The following is a 14511-nucleotide window of genomic DNA, read 5'->3' as shown; positions in this document are numbered from 1 at the left end:
GAGAGAAATTTTCCCAGGTCTGCCAGGGCTATAGCCAGTATTGTGGTGCAGAACAAGGGCAGGGGCTGGAGGTCTCACCTTTCCTGTTTCAGACTTATGTAGAACCCCTGATGTAGAACTTTTGTGTAGAGCCCCTGATGATACCTGTTCCCACTTGTGCTGGATGTACACTAATTCGAGGTCCATATGGTTTAGTCAACCTCATATTTTCTGCGGGCATGAAGGGGGGATTTAGGCATCTCCATGTTTCTTACTGACACTTTCCACCAGTTCTCCTATTTTTAGTCCCAACCTGGCTTTCAGAAATACCAGGTGCCTGGGGCGCCTGGGTGGCTCAGTCGGTTGGTTAAGCGTCTGACTTCAGCTCAGGTCACAATCTCGTGGTTCACGAGTTTGAGCCCCACGTTGGACTCTGTGCTGACAGCTCAGAGCCTGGAGGCTGCTTTGGATTCTGTGTCTCCCTCTCTTTCTGTCCCTCCCCTGCTCATGCTCTGTCTCTGTTTCTCTTTCTCTCTCTCAAAAAAATAAACATTTTAAAAAAATTAAAAAAAATACCAGGTGCCTTTTATTCTGAGGTCTTGTAGTGTTTCTTTGGAAGGAATTTGTTTACTTTGGAAGAGATTAGTTTGCGTTGTGATGTCTTGGCTACCAGGCATCTGGATTCATCTTCCTCTACTCAATCAGTAACTGTCCATTTGCTTTCTGTTTTCTGAAATTGTGTTGCTACTGCCCTTTTTGTCATCATCCCTTATGTATGTCAGTCTTTTTTCTCCCTTCAGTTTCTTTTTGGTAAGATTTTAGTAGGGTGTGAAGTGAACTCATTTATATATTCATTTTGCCAGTTTTACTTCAGAGCATTTATATAAAAAGGTGTTATAAAATCACAATTACTAGATATTTTGCAGGAGGACAAAAATATTTTTGACTAATATATTAGTATCCTCAAAATAAGAAATATATATTTGTTTTATGCCATAAACTTCTTATATAACCAACCAGCAAGAAATATTCTCTGAATAAATAAGGTATTTGAAAGTTGTGTGATTATATTCACACACACACATATAATATGTATATTATATATAATATATTACAAAAAATCATATTGACCTATGGTCAATTTAGAGGGAGAAATTATAATTATTATTTAGATTAAACATTTTTTTAAATGCTATTCTATATTGGGCACTTGTCTATTCCTCAGTAAAAATTAGTTTCTATACTTGGTAATGATGTGTTTTAACCTTGACTACCTTTTGTGTTGGTGGGGGGCATAACTGGTGGGTTTTTATCCCCTTTCAGTGTTCAAAGTTTTCGGAATGTCTTTCTCAGTTTATTCTAAAATAATATTTTACATAGTGTCTCACATACTTAAAATTTCATTCCTCTATGTAGATGTAAATTTCTATCTGGTATTATTCCCTTCATCTGGAACAAGCATTTCTGGTAATGCGACAGGTGTCGTGGTGAAAAATGCTGTCAGCTTTCATTATCTGAAAAATCTTTATTTTGCCTTTACTTTAAAAATATTAATTTCTTGTGGGATACAGACTTCTAGGTTGTCAGGTTTTTTTCTTTTAGCACTTTTTTTTCCCTTTTTTTTATTATGGTTAAAAAATGTGACATAAAATTTACTATTTTGACAGTATTTAAGTGTGTAATTTAGTGTATTTTCAGTGTGATATAACCAGTACATATTTCCATAACTTTTTTATCATTCCAAGCAGAAACTCCGTATCTGTTAAACAGAAAATAACCGTTTCCTGTAACCTCCATTCTGCAAAGTCATTCTCTATGATTGCCTGTTCTGGGTACCTTCTATAAGTGTGAATCATACAGTATTTGTCCTTTTGTGTCTGGCTTATTTTACTTAGCATAATGTTTTCAAGGTTCATCCATGTTTGTAGCATGAATTAGAATATTGTTCTTTTTCTCTCCTTTTCAGATTTTTTTTTTTAAAGGTTTTTTATCTTTGGTTTTAAAAAAGTTTAACCATGGTATGCCTAGGTGTGGTTTCTTTGTGCCTAGTTTTTACTGTGCCTGCTGAATCTGTGGTTAATGTTTTCAATCAAATTAGGGAACCTTTTGGACAATATTTGTTTAGATTTTTTTTCTGGTTCATAGTCTTCATTTGTTTCTGGGACTTCATTTCTACTTATATGAAAACACTTGATACTGTCACATGTTATTGAAGCTCTCATTTTACCTGTTTGTTTGTTTTTTTTTTTTCCCTCTGTGCTTTCTGTACTAGTCAGGATTCTCTACTGAAACAGAATCAATAGATTGATTGATCTATCAGATTTATTATTGGCTTTTATATTTAACGCAATTATAGAGGCTGACAAGTCCCAAGATCTTCAGGGTCAGTCAGCAAGCTGGAGACTCAGGAGAACCAGTGGTGTAGTTCCAATCCATGTCCAAAGGCCTAAGAACCAGGAGAGCTAGCTGTGTGCTTCCAGTCTGAAGCCTGGCAGGCTCGAGACTGAGGAAGAGCCAATGTTTTAGTTCAAGTGTAAAGGCAGGAAAAAGTGTTGCAGTTTGAAGGCAGTCAGGAAAAAAGGATTCTCTTTTATTTAGGGGAGAGTTTGCCTTTTAGTTCTATGAAGGCTTTTGACCAATTGGAATAATTCCCCCTATATTAGGGATGGCAATCTGCTTTACTCAGTCTACCAGTTTAAATGTTAATCTCATCCTCATCAAACACACCCTCGCAGATATGCCGAGAATAATGTTTGACCAAATAGCTGGGCACCCTGTGGCCCAGGCAAGTAGACACATAAAATTAACCAATATGCTTTCATTTGTATGATTTCTGTTGAATTGTCTTCAGGTTCACCAGTCTTTTTTTCTGCAGTGTCCAATTTGATGTGAACCTAATGTAGTTATTTCTTTACAGTGTGAAATATTACGTTTTCATAATATTTAGAACTTTCAGTTCTAAATTCTAAATTTCAGAATATTTAGAACTTTCAGTTCTAAAGTTTACATTTTTTATAAAATTTCTATATTTCTCCTGAAATTCCCTTTGTCTTCACTTATTATACCCATTGTTAACATATTGATTGTTATTTTATTTATTTTAAAAAATGTTTATATCCAGGCACCTGGGTGGCTCAGTCGGTTAAGCATCCGACTTCAGCTCAGGTCATGATCTCACAGTCCATGAGTTCGAGTCCTGTATTGGGCTTTGTGCTGACAGCTCGGAGCCTGGAGCCTGCTTCAGATTCTGTGTCTCCCTCTCTCTGACCCTCCCCCGTTCATGCTCTGTCTCTCTCTGTCTCAAAAATAAATAAACATTTAAAAAAATTTTTTTTTTTTAAATGTTTATTTCTTGAGAGAGTGAGAAAGAGAGTGCACATGCGTGAATGCATGGGAGCACGAGTGGAGGATGGGCAGAGAGCGACAGGGAGAGAGAATCCCAAGCAGGCTCCACACTGTTAGAGCAGAGCCCGACAGAGCAGAGCAACCCACGAATCATGAGATGATGACCTGAGCCGAAATCAGGAGTCAGATGCCTAAGTGACTGAGTCACCCAGGTGCTCCTGTTTATTGCTATTTTAAAATCGTTGATTGCTAATTCTGAAATCTAGGTCACTGGTAGGTCAATTTCTATTGACAGGGTTTTTTTCCTCTTGACTCTATCACTTTTTTTTTGTTTAGTTGTATGTCTCATAATTTGTTTTTTTGTTACATCTTGGGCATTGTAATGATATGTTGTAGAGACTATGGGCATATTATCTTCCTTTGAATGATATTGGGTTTTGTTTTAGCATGTAGTGAAATTGTAGATCACCTTGATTTTGTTACAGCCTGGTTTTAGACTTTGTGAAAGTGAGTCCATTTCAGTTTTGTTCTTAATTCTAGAGTTAATCCTTAGTACTAGTTTGTGGTCTTTTTTCCTATGATATGGCCTTTCTAGGGTTTCACTTGAAAGTCTCAAGCTTTAAACTTTGTCTCTCCTACAGCAAGTGTTTGTCAAAATCTGTCAGCTTTTCAGCTGTTGTTTTCCTCACTAACCTCTATGGAATCTTGCATCTTATATAAACAGTTAAGGGCTCATTCAAGAATTTGAAGGGATGTTTACATAAATTTGGGGGCTTCCCTTTTTCTGTGTGTGTGGCTTTCTCCTTTCCAGGATTCCTCCCTCAATTTCCAGCTGCTTCAATAGTCCCAAACACTTTCAACTCCACCTGGCAAGACTATAGTTTTCTATTTGAGATCTATTTGCTGTGCCTCTATAGTTTTGACTGTAGTGCCTCATAGAGAAAGCTGTATGAATGTTGATGTCATCCAGTGTGTTTCTTTTCTTTCAGTGGTTGAATCTTCTCCTATTTCTACCAGCCTTTGGTCACTAGTCTTCAAATAGCTTTTTGTTTTTAATTTAAAAAATTCTGACCAGAGTTTCTAATTGTTATTGTTTTGTGGGTTAGTCTCATATAAGCAACTCCATTACCAGGAGCCAGAACCTATGCTTAGTAAATGTGTACTATTAGCAGATATAATAATATAAATAACAAATATAAGTTAACAAATATAACATTTCACATTATAAAAGGGAGTTGATTACTTAAACATTATGTTTGTTACTTTTTAATTGTACCTTTTTTGTTACCTTTTTTTAAAAAAAGATGTTACTTTTTTTTTTTTTTTTTTAATTAGAGCATTCTACATAAACCTTCCCCTTTCCCAGTCCCAGCCTCTCCTGTCCACTCCAACAGCCACACTTACTTGTTGATTTGCTTCTTTCTGTGTCAACAGAAATGCTGGAATATATAGTATTATTCTTTTTGTTTTAGATAAATGGTATCATACTCTATAGTATTTTTAGTAAGTTTTTAGAGGAGTGGTATCATAATATGATATTTCTTATGTTTTTTATCAGTCAGCAAAATATATTCTGAAATCTATCCATGTTGATATATATAGAAATCAATTAATTTTTAAACTGCTGGATAGCATTTACTATACATTTTTTTTAGCTGTTTCCTTATTGACGAGCATTCACGTTGTTCCTAGGTTTTGCCATTAATGTTGATGATTTCACAAATATTCTTGTACAAATGTGTTTTATTTATCTAGTTGGAAGTAGATTTGCTCACTCAGAATACACATTTACCATTATCCTGGCTATTGCCAGATTCCTCTCCTAAGAGCTTTTATTTTTTGTCTATTTTTGAGAAATCTGTATTTGTAAAGTTGCTGCCATTATTGACCATAAAGTAGCTCAGAGCATAGGCTTTAGAGGCATACAACTTTGTGTGACCACGGACAAGTTACCTCCAAGAAACTTTTCTCATGGAGAGGTTGTGTTTACTTGAGATAATGTATAAAGAATTCTTATTCCAATCTCTGGCACATAGAATCACTCAAATGTTAACTATTAATATCACTTTTACTATCATTAATGTGTTGGACATGAAAATAATTCTGGTGATATAATTTCATCAGAATTTAATCAGTCTAGCTCTTCAACACTGACTTGTGGTTTTAGTGATTGATCCAACTGGAGTTAGGTGTAACCATTAGAGCAGTGGTTTTCAACTTTGGCTGCACATTAGGATCCCTGGAGAGCTTTGAAAAACTCTGAAGCCCTGGCTGCACCCAAAACCAGCAACTCTGTAGCTGGCACCCGTGCATCTGACGTTTTTAAAGTTTTGCAGGTAATTTCAATATATATTCAGTTTTAACATGTCTGAGATAAAGCTTCTGTGTGTTTTATTTAGTTATTAAAAAAATTTTTTTTAATGTTTATTTATTTTTGAGAGAGAGAGAGACAGTGTGCGAGCAGGGGAGGGGAAGAGAGAGACACACAGAATCTGAAGCAGGCTCCAGGTTCTGAGCTGTCAGCACAGAGTCTGATGCGGGGGTCGAACTCACAAACCGTGAAATTGTGACCTGAGCTGAAGTTGGATGCTTAACCCACTGAGCCCCCCAGGTGCCCCAAGCTTCTACATGTTTTTGAGTTCTTCCAGAAGACTCATTAAAGTTGAAATTGAAAGTAGTTTTGTTGTCTCTTAGTAAAGACCAATCTTAAATAGCTTGTGCTACAAAGTTGCCACCATCTATTCCTTAATTTTTAGCTGTTTTATGCTTTGATTGGATCTGAGGTACATGTTTATATTAAGTAAAGAGTTGATTGGGGACATTATTTTATCCTATCAATTTATGGGCATGATTCTGCTACAAGGAATCCTATTTTTTTTTCTATTGGCTGGGTTGTGATTTTAGAGTTCTTCTGCCTTTGAGTAGGATACTTTGAAAGACAACATGATTGATAAAATATTTTATGTACTAATTTTAGAATTTTATTATAACAGGTGTGTGATATATTAGTACTTCACTCTTTAATATGACCAGTTATGCTATTTTAAATTTTTTATTTTTAGGTAATTATAAATTCACATGCAGTTGTAAGAATTAATATAGAGAGATCCCCGTGTACCCTTTGCTCAGTTTCCTCTAATGGTAATCTTGCAAAACACAGTGCAGAATCACATTTGGGATATTGATGTTGATGTAGTCAAGATACAGAACACTTCCATCTTCACAACAGTTTCTCAGGTTTCCTTTTTTATAGTCATACCTCCTCACCTCCATGCCCTCCTTAGCCCCTGGAGCCACTAACCTATTTTCCATTAGTATAATTTTGCTATTTCAAGAATGTGATATAAGTGACACCATACAATATGTAACCTTTTGGGAACTGGCTTTTTAATAATTCAGAGTAATTCTTTGGAGATTCATCCAGATGGTTGTATTTATTAATAGCCTATTTCATTTTATTGCTAAGTAGTATATGATATGGGTATACCACTGTTTGTTTAATCATTTACCCATTGAAAGACATCTGGATTGTGTCCAGTTTGGGACTGTTATAAATAATGCTGCTATAAACATTTGTGTACATTTTTTCCTATAATTCTTTTTGAATATTTTGGCAAAATACACATAACATTAAATTTATCATCTTAAATATTTTTTAATGGTACAGTTAAATGGCTTTTAGTATATTCACATTTTTGTGCAGCCATCACTACCATCCTTCTATAGAACCCTTTTTATCTTGCCAAACTGAAAACTCTGTACTCCTTAAACAGTAATTCCCTATTACCCTCCACTTAGCCTCTAGCAACCATTCTCATTTCTATCTTTATGAATTTGACTACAGTGGGTACTTCATATTAGTGGAACCATACGTTATTTGTCCTTTTATGACTGGCTTATTTCGTTTAACATGATGTTCTCAAGGTTTATCCATGTTGTAGCATCTGTCAGTTTCTTTTTAAGGCTGAATTGGAATATGAATATGGAATTCCATATATATGTATATATACACATGATGTACACACACACACACACCACAGTTTGTTTATCCATTTACCTGTTGATGGATACTCGGGTTGCTGTTCAGCCAGTGTTTATTTTGCTGCTATGAACATGGGTGTACAAATCTCTGTTAGAATCCCTGCTTTCAATAGTTTTGAGTACTAAGAAGTGCAATTGCTGGATTTTATGTAATCCTATTTTCAATTTTTGGGAGGATCACTGTACCCTTTTCCATAGTGGCTATGCCATTTTAAATTTCCACTAATAGTGCACAAGGGTTCCAGTTTCTCCACATCCTCACCAACATTTGCTATTTATTTATTTTCTTTAAATAATAATTATTCTAATGGGTGTGAGGTGGTATCTCATTGTGGTTTTGCTTCATATTCCCTAATGCTTATGATATTCAGCATTTTTCATGTGCTTATGGGCCATTTCTATATCTCTTTGAATGTCTCCCAAAAGGGGAAAAAGAGGTAAGTTGAAGGTGGAGAAAAAGCACAAGTCTTTTAAATTCCTTGAAAGTCAGTTCAGCTGGAGGGGGAGGGCATTGCAACAATAGCTGCCTACTTCTGTTTCTGCACCTTGTGACCAGTACCAGCAAGAAGAAATCAGAAGCACTGATTCCAGTATTTGGAGGACAGGGTCTTTATTGCCCAACCTGGCTCTCACAAGCTCTGTGCAATCTGCTCTCAGAATACATGCGTGGTTGTCTGCCAAACGGATGGGGATGGAGAATGGGTCGATTTCAGTAAGAGCTGAAATTGGCCCCAACTAACCACGGTTTACTTCAAGCCTTCCTTTGAAAGTAACAGCCTTAAATAGACTCCAGAGGTCTGTAACACTTGTATTAGATTTTGGCAGGACAGTTATTGTTTAGGTAGGGAGATAGATTCCTGTCACTTCCTACTGGGCCATCTTCTTTCTAACTCCATTTGATTAATTTTGTATTATAATCATTATGATTTAAGGATATTAATCCTGTCTCAATAGCTATTTGCATATACTAAAAAGTTTATGTTATTTATCATTACTGTTGCATATGATATCTTTTGCCTTATAGACATTTTAAATTTTATATGATTGTATCAGCCAACCATTATTTTAACAGATTCTGGCTTTGATAACATTTTATGGGAAATATTCTACTTTAAAACAAAACTATTAAACTAAAAAATAGCAAGTATCTCAAAAAACTCTGTTATTTATGCCTATATTGTTGGATAATGGTTTAACTTTTTTGGGCATTTAAAAAGTATGTGTTTAAATTATTAATATAAGATTTCATTTTTATGTGTAGTGTGAGGCAGGAATCTAATTTTTCCCCCCAAATAGGTAACATATTGTGCCAAGACAGCTTATTGAGTAACATTCATTTCCTACTGGCATGAAATATCATTGTTTTTTCTCAAATAGAATATACATCAATTTGTTTTTGGATTTGACGGGTAGTTCCATTAACTTTTTTTTTTTTTTTTTTTTTTTTTTTAGTTCATTTCTGTGTTATTACTACAGTATTGTTTTCAGGCTTCATGATTAGTTTATTATTGGATATTTTGCAATTTGGGTTCATTTTGAAAATAACATTTCTCCACTTTCCTTTTTTAACCTATTTATTATAAACTATTGTATACCTTCTGTAGGTAGACTATTATGTTGGAGTTACAACAAACAAGTTTTCTTCTACATATATTCTGTGTCAGTTGGCTTTCTCTAATATACGTACTGTAGTAGAATTGTTGGATCATAGTGTCTGCCTATCTTCATCTTACCAGATGATGCCAAAATATATTTCAGAATGGTCGTTGCCAATGGATATAATTGTTTTCATATATGTATGTTTATGTATATGTTCACATGTGTATATATGTATATACACATACTTTTATATAGCTGCCTTGCTAAACTCTTCTATTAATCCTTATGATTTATCTGTAGATTCTTGTTGATTCCTAAATTCATAATCATGTCATTTGTGAATAATGATAGTTGTGTTTCTTTCTTTTGAATCTTTATACTTTTTTCCCTTCCCTTTCATAGTGACAAAGGATCATTAGTATAGTTTAATTGAAGTGATGACATTGGACGTACTTAAGTATAATGCGTTTGATTGAAAATTTAGTGATATGTCATATTTAGGGAGTTTTATTTTGAAAGATTTAAAAAATTGTAAATGAATTTAATATTGTATTTTTGTTTATTAAGAGGACATTAATTTGTTAGTGTAATGAATTATGTTGAATTTTTAAATGTTCAAACAACTTCATATTTTTTATATTTGTCACATACTATATTATGAAAAAAAACTTATTTTTTTTTTCTTTTACTATAGTTGCCATATATTTACTTGCATGTGTTAGTAGCCCCATGAAAGACTTTGGTTAGTTGACTTTAAAAAAAATTTTTTTTTATGTTCATTTATTTTTAAGGGAGGGAGAGAGAGAGAGTGTGTGGGTGGGGGAGAGGCAGAGAGGGAAACACAGAATGCGAAGCAGTCTCCAGGCTCTGAGCTGTCAGCACAGAGCCTGGTGGGGGGGGGGGTTTGAACTCATAAACCATGAGATCATGACTTGAGCCAAGGTTGGAAGGTTAATCGGCTGAGCCACTCAGGAGCCCCAGAATTGACCTTTTTTTTTTTTTTTTTTAAAGAAATGGCACTCTGTATCTAGTAATGTTTACTGCCTTGAAGTCTACTTGTTTGATATTAAAATAACTGTAGGGACGCCTGGATGTCTCAGGCAGTTAAGTGTTCAATTCTTGATTTCAGCTCATGTCATATTCTCAGAGTTAGTGAGATCAAGCCCCATGTTGGGCTCTGTGCTGACAGTGAGAAGTCAGGTTGGGATTCTCACTCTCCCTTTCTCTCTACCCTTCCCCTGCTTATGTGCACATGCTCTCTCAAACTAAATGAGTCAACATTAAAAAAAAATAACTATAATAGTTTCCTTTCGTTAGTATTTGCATGTATATCTTTTTCTATCTGTTTGTTTTTAATCTGTCTGTGTAATCTTATGTTTAAAAGCAACACATATATATTAAAAATTTTTTTGTGTGTGATCTTTGTATTTTAATTGGTGCATTTAGTCCATTTACATTTAATTTAATTACTCATATATTAGATTTGAATCTAATCTCTTACTCTTTGCTTCTTATTTGTCCCACATGGTCTGTGTCTCCTTCTATATCTCATTTCTTGCCTTCTTTAGTATTATTTTCCATCATTACATTTTCTTTTTCATTAATATGTTTCTGTTACCTTCTTTTACCATTCTCTTTGAATTAACTTAGAGATTTCAACATACATACTTAGGAAAGTTTATTAGATAATAGTACTTTTTACCACTTCTCAGCCAATGCAAGAACCCTAGAATACTCGAATGAACTACATGTAATGTCTTCCCAACTTTTGTGTTTTTATTTTAAACTCGGTATGCATTTAAAACAGTGGGAGACATTACTGTTTTATAAAAGTGAGTTTTCATTTAGATTTGCCTATTTACTTTTTCCTTTGTACTTAATCCCCTCCACTTTTTTTTTTTGTCTTTCATCTTTCACTTTGTATTATTTTCTCAGTTTCTGAAGAACACCCTTTACTATTTTGATTACCATAGGTCTTGATGGTGATGAATTTGCTCATTCTTGTTTATCTGAAACTATTTTTATTTCACTTTCATTTTTGAAGGATATTTTCACTGAATATAGTGTTCTGAATCAGCAGATATTTCTTTTTAGCTCATTGCAGGTAATTAGTCCACTGTCTCAGGCTTCCATTTTGCTGTTGAAAAGGCTGCTGTCATTTTAACTTCTGCTTATTTGAAGTAATCTGTTTTCCCTCTTGCTGTTTTTAGATTTTTCTCTGTCATTGTTCTTACTCTCTTTTACTTAATGTATCTTATTATGAACTTTTATGATTTTAATTTAATTTATGGATATTCTTTGGAATTATTAAATCTGTAGATTAGTGGCTTTTATAATTTTGGAAAAGTTCTTTTCCAGTTTTCTAAAACATTACCTTTATTCCATTCTTTTACCTTCATCTTATTAAATTCTGATTAAACGTATATTAGACCATCTCACCTTATCTTTCCTGTTTCTTAATGTTTCTTTGGTTTTCTCTATTATTTTATTTCTTTTTATTTTATTTTATTTCTTTTAGCTGTATTCTGGCTTTTTTCTGATCAGTCTTCCAATTCATCAGCTCCTTTTTCTATATCCTATCAGCTACCAAACATATACATTGAGATTTTAATTTTGAGTATTTATTTTTTCATTTCTAGAAGTTCTGGGGTTTTTTTTTTTTTTTTGCTTGTTTTTTTAAAAATCTGTGCTATCTTTAGTTTACAGTATGAACTATAGCTACTTTCATGTTTTTTGTTTGTTTTAAAATTATTATAAGTGTGCTTGTTTTATATTTCTGCCTGATAATCTGAAATCCTAATTGGGATTTTTTTCTCTGCTTGTTGTCATTTATAGTGCCCCATCTTTTTTTTTTTTTTTTTTTGTGCCTGATTATCTTTATGTGCTTATCATTGCCCTTAAATAATTATTTGTGTAATTTCACCATGGCCTAGGATGAAGGTGTTTTTCTCTTGTATTATATTTTGCATTTATTTTTGCCAATTGTGTGTGCACTGTTTATGGGGAAAATACTCCTCTGTCTGTCCTTTACTCTCATCCTACTTTCATACTCAGAACTCTCTACATCACTTTTGATACCAGATGTATGGGTTTCTACACCAAGCATTTCTTCAACACCGTCTGGGTGTCCTACAATTCAGTTCAATTCTGACTCTAACTGGAGTTAGTGTAGACCACACAGGTCAGGGCTGTCTTACTAGTTTACCCCCACCTCTTCCCTCATTAGATGCCAATTGAAAGTGTAGGTTGTCACTTGTACTGACCAACTGGCTATAAATCATAGGTTCCCATGAGGCCATCCTTAGGTCCAATTAATTTGTACCATCCTCCCAACATGTAGATATGTTTAGCCAGCTGGCAACTCTCCAAACCTTGTACTTTTGGGATATTTATGGAGGTTTCATCTTCTAGGTATGCTCAGTCATTAACTCAATTGCCAGTCCCTCTCTCCTTCCCAGAGGATGGAGATGGGGCTGAAAGTTTCAAGCTTTTAATTATGGTTTAGGCTTTCTGGTGTCTAGTCTTCAGCCTGACGCTAGCTAGGTGCCCACTAAGAATTGCCTCATTAGAACAAAAGGCATTCATATCACCCAGGGATTCCAAGGGATTTAGGAGTTCTGTGTCAGAAACTAGGGTCAAAGACCAAATATTAGAACAAAAGATGGTCCTAGTGCTCTTATAATTTAGGAAATTACAAGAGTTTTAAGAGATTTGTGCCAGGAACTAAGGTCAGAGACCAATATATATTTTTTCTATTATTTCACATACCATTCATCAGAATTTACTTAAACTTAGTTCAAAGCTTAACATTCCCTGACCTACCCAGACTTCATGTTTGCAAGTCTATTGAAGGGCTCCAGTCAATCCCAAACTTATTAGGGTAGTTTTTTTTTTTTTTTCTTTCTAATTCCTCTTATCTCTGTCCTTGTCCTCCTCCTTATTTTTTTTCACCCTTAATCTAAGACAGTCTTGTCTGAATGGACTTCATGTTGGGATAGAAGGTAGGGACAGACTTGTATAGTTCTGAATCAGCTCTACTATGAGACCATTAGCCCTTTTAATACCTAGCTTATTGTGGGAAGTGTCTCTTATGAAACTTGGCTCTGGGCTTGATTTATATCTTTTCTTGATGCCTTTTAACCAAACTCGTGTGCTTGTGTTGGCAAATGCTCACAGTGCCATAATAATAGCATTAGTCTCAGTTTACCCCCAGAATTTAGCTTGGTACTTTTTATAAGTTTTTTTAATGTTTTTAAGGTGCTGTGTTTTCATATTTTATCTGACATTTTTAGTAAATTCAGTAGAGAATTACTCTGAATAATTTAGTCTGCCATTATCAGAAAACTTTGATAATCTCTTTAGCATTATATTCTAGTTCATAATTTCTCTCTGTTTTGAAAGATTTTATTTTTAAGCAATCTCTACACCCAACATGGTGCTTGAATTTACAACCTTGAGATCAAGAGTTGCATTCTCTACCAAGTGAGCCAGCCAGGCGCCCCTCATAACTTCTCTTTTATCAGCTGAATCTAATTGGCTGTTGAAATCTATATGTTAAGTTAAAACTTTTTTTTTTATTTTTTTATTTTTAGAAGTTCCATTTTGTTCTTCTTTAAGTCTGCCTGGTCAGTGTATCATTTTTTTGTCCCCTAATTATATTTTCAATATCTTTTTTTAAATTTCTGTGAGCATAAACATGTTTTATATTCTGTATCTGATTATTCCATTATCTTTGTAGGTCAAATTATGTTTTCTTATATTTGGCTGACTTTTTAAAAAATTAATGTTTTTTTTATTTTAGAGATGGGGGGGAGGGAGAGAGAGAGAGAGAGAGAGAGAGAGAGAGAGAGAGAGAATGAATCCCAAGTAGACTCCATGCTGAATGTGGAGCCCAATGAGGGGCTCCATCCTACCTCCCTGGATCATGACCTGAGCTGAAATCAAAAGCTGGGTGCTCAAGTGACTGAGCCACCCAGGTGCCCCTTATTTGGCTGACTTCTATTCTTTATTTTTGGTGGTTCATTTCTCATATACTTTGTAAAAAAAAATTTTTTTTTTAAACTATGGGCTCATGTTAATTGGAAACTGTGAATTCTCTAAGGTCTGGTAAGTTAAGGTATGCTTTTCCAGGGAGTATTTCATTTGTGTTTAATGGGTTTTTGAAGCACTGAAACACTAAGATGTGCATGTGTGTGTGTGTGTGTGTGTTCAGACCGGACAGATAATATGAATTCTCCTCTAAACTTGTCTGAATGTACTTTTTGCTCATAAATTTTCTAGTGAGACCTTTCCCCCTTTTACATTTATAGCCACAGCTGAGACTTGCAAATTTCCTGTTTCTTTGTGAACAGTGGCCTTTTCTAGTTTTCCCTTTCACTATGCATATTACTCTTTGAGATTCCTTACTTTTTTTGTCCAAAATCCTGAGATGTTTTCTCATGCTGCATTGTCCCAAGATTTCGTCTTGTCATTTATGCAGAGACCTTCACAACTAAAGTTGGTAGTAGCATGCGTTAGCAGATACCTCTGGGTACCATCTACCTTTAG

The 14511-nt window shown here is 34.5% G+C and overlaps 1 protein-coding gene across 4 annotated transcripts in view; it reads left to right on the top strand.

Annotated features, from left to right (window-relative positions):
* TASP1 (taspase 1) overlaps positions 1-14511 on the top strand; it is a 269597-nt gene that overhangs the window by 64264 nt on the left and 190822 nt on the right. The window lies entirely within an intron of this gene.

This window comes from Lynx canadensis, chromosome A3, assembly GCF_007474595.2.
Source record: "Lynx canadensis isolate LIC74 chromosome A3, mLynCan4.pri.v2, whole genome shotgun sequence".
Lineage (NCBI taxonomy): Eukaryota > Metazoa > Chordata > Mammalia > Carnivora > Felidae > Lynx > Lynx canadensis.
Note: the sequence above shows the minus strand (reverse complement) of the source record. Positions and strands in the feature narration are given on the sequence as shown.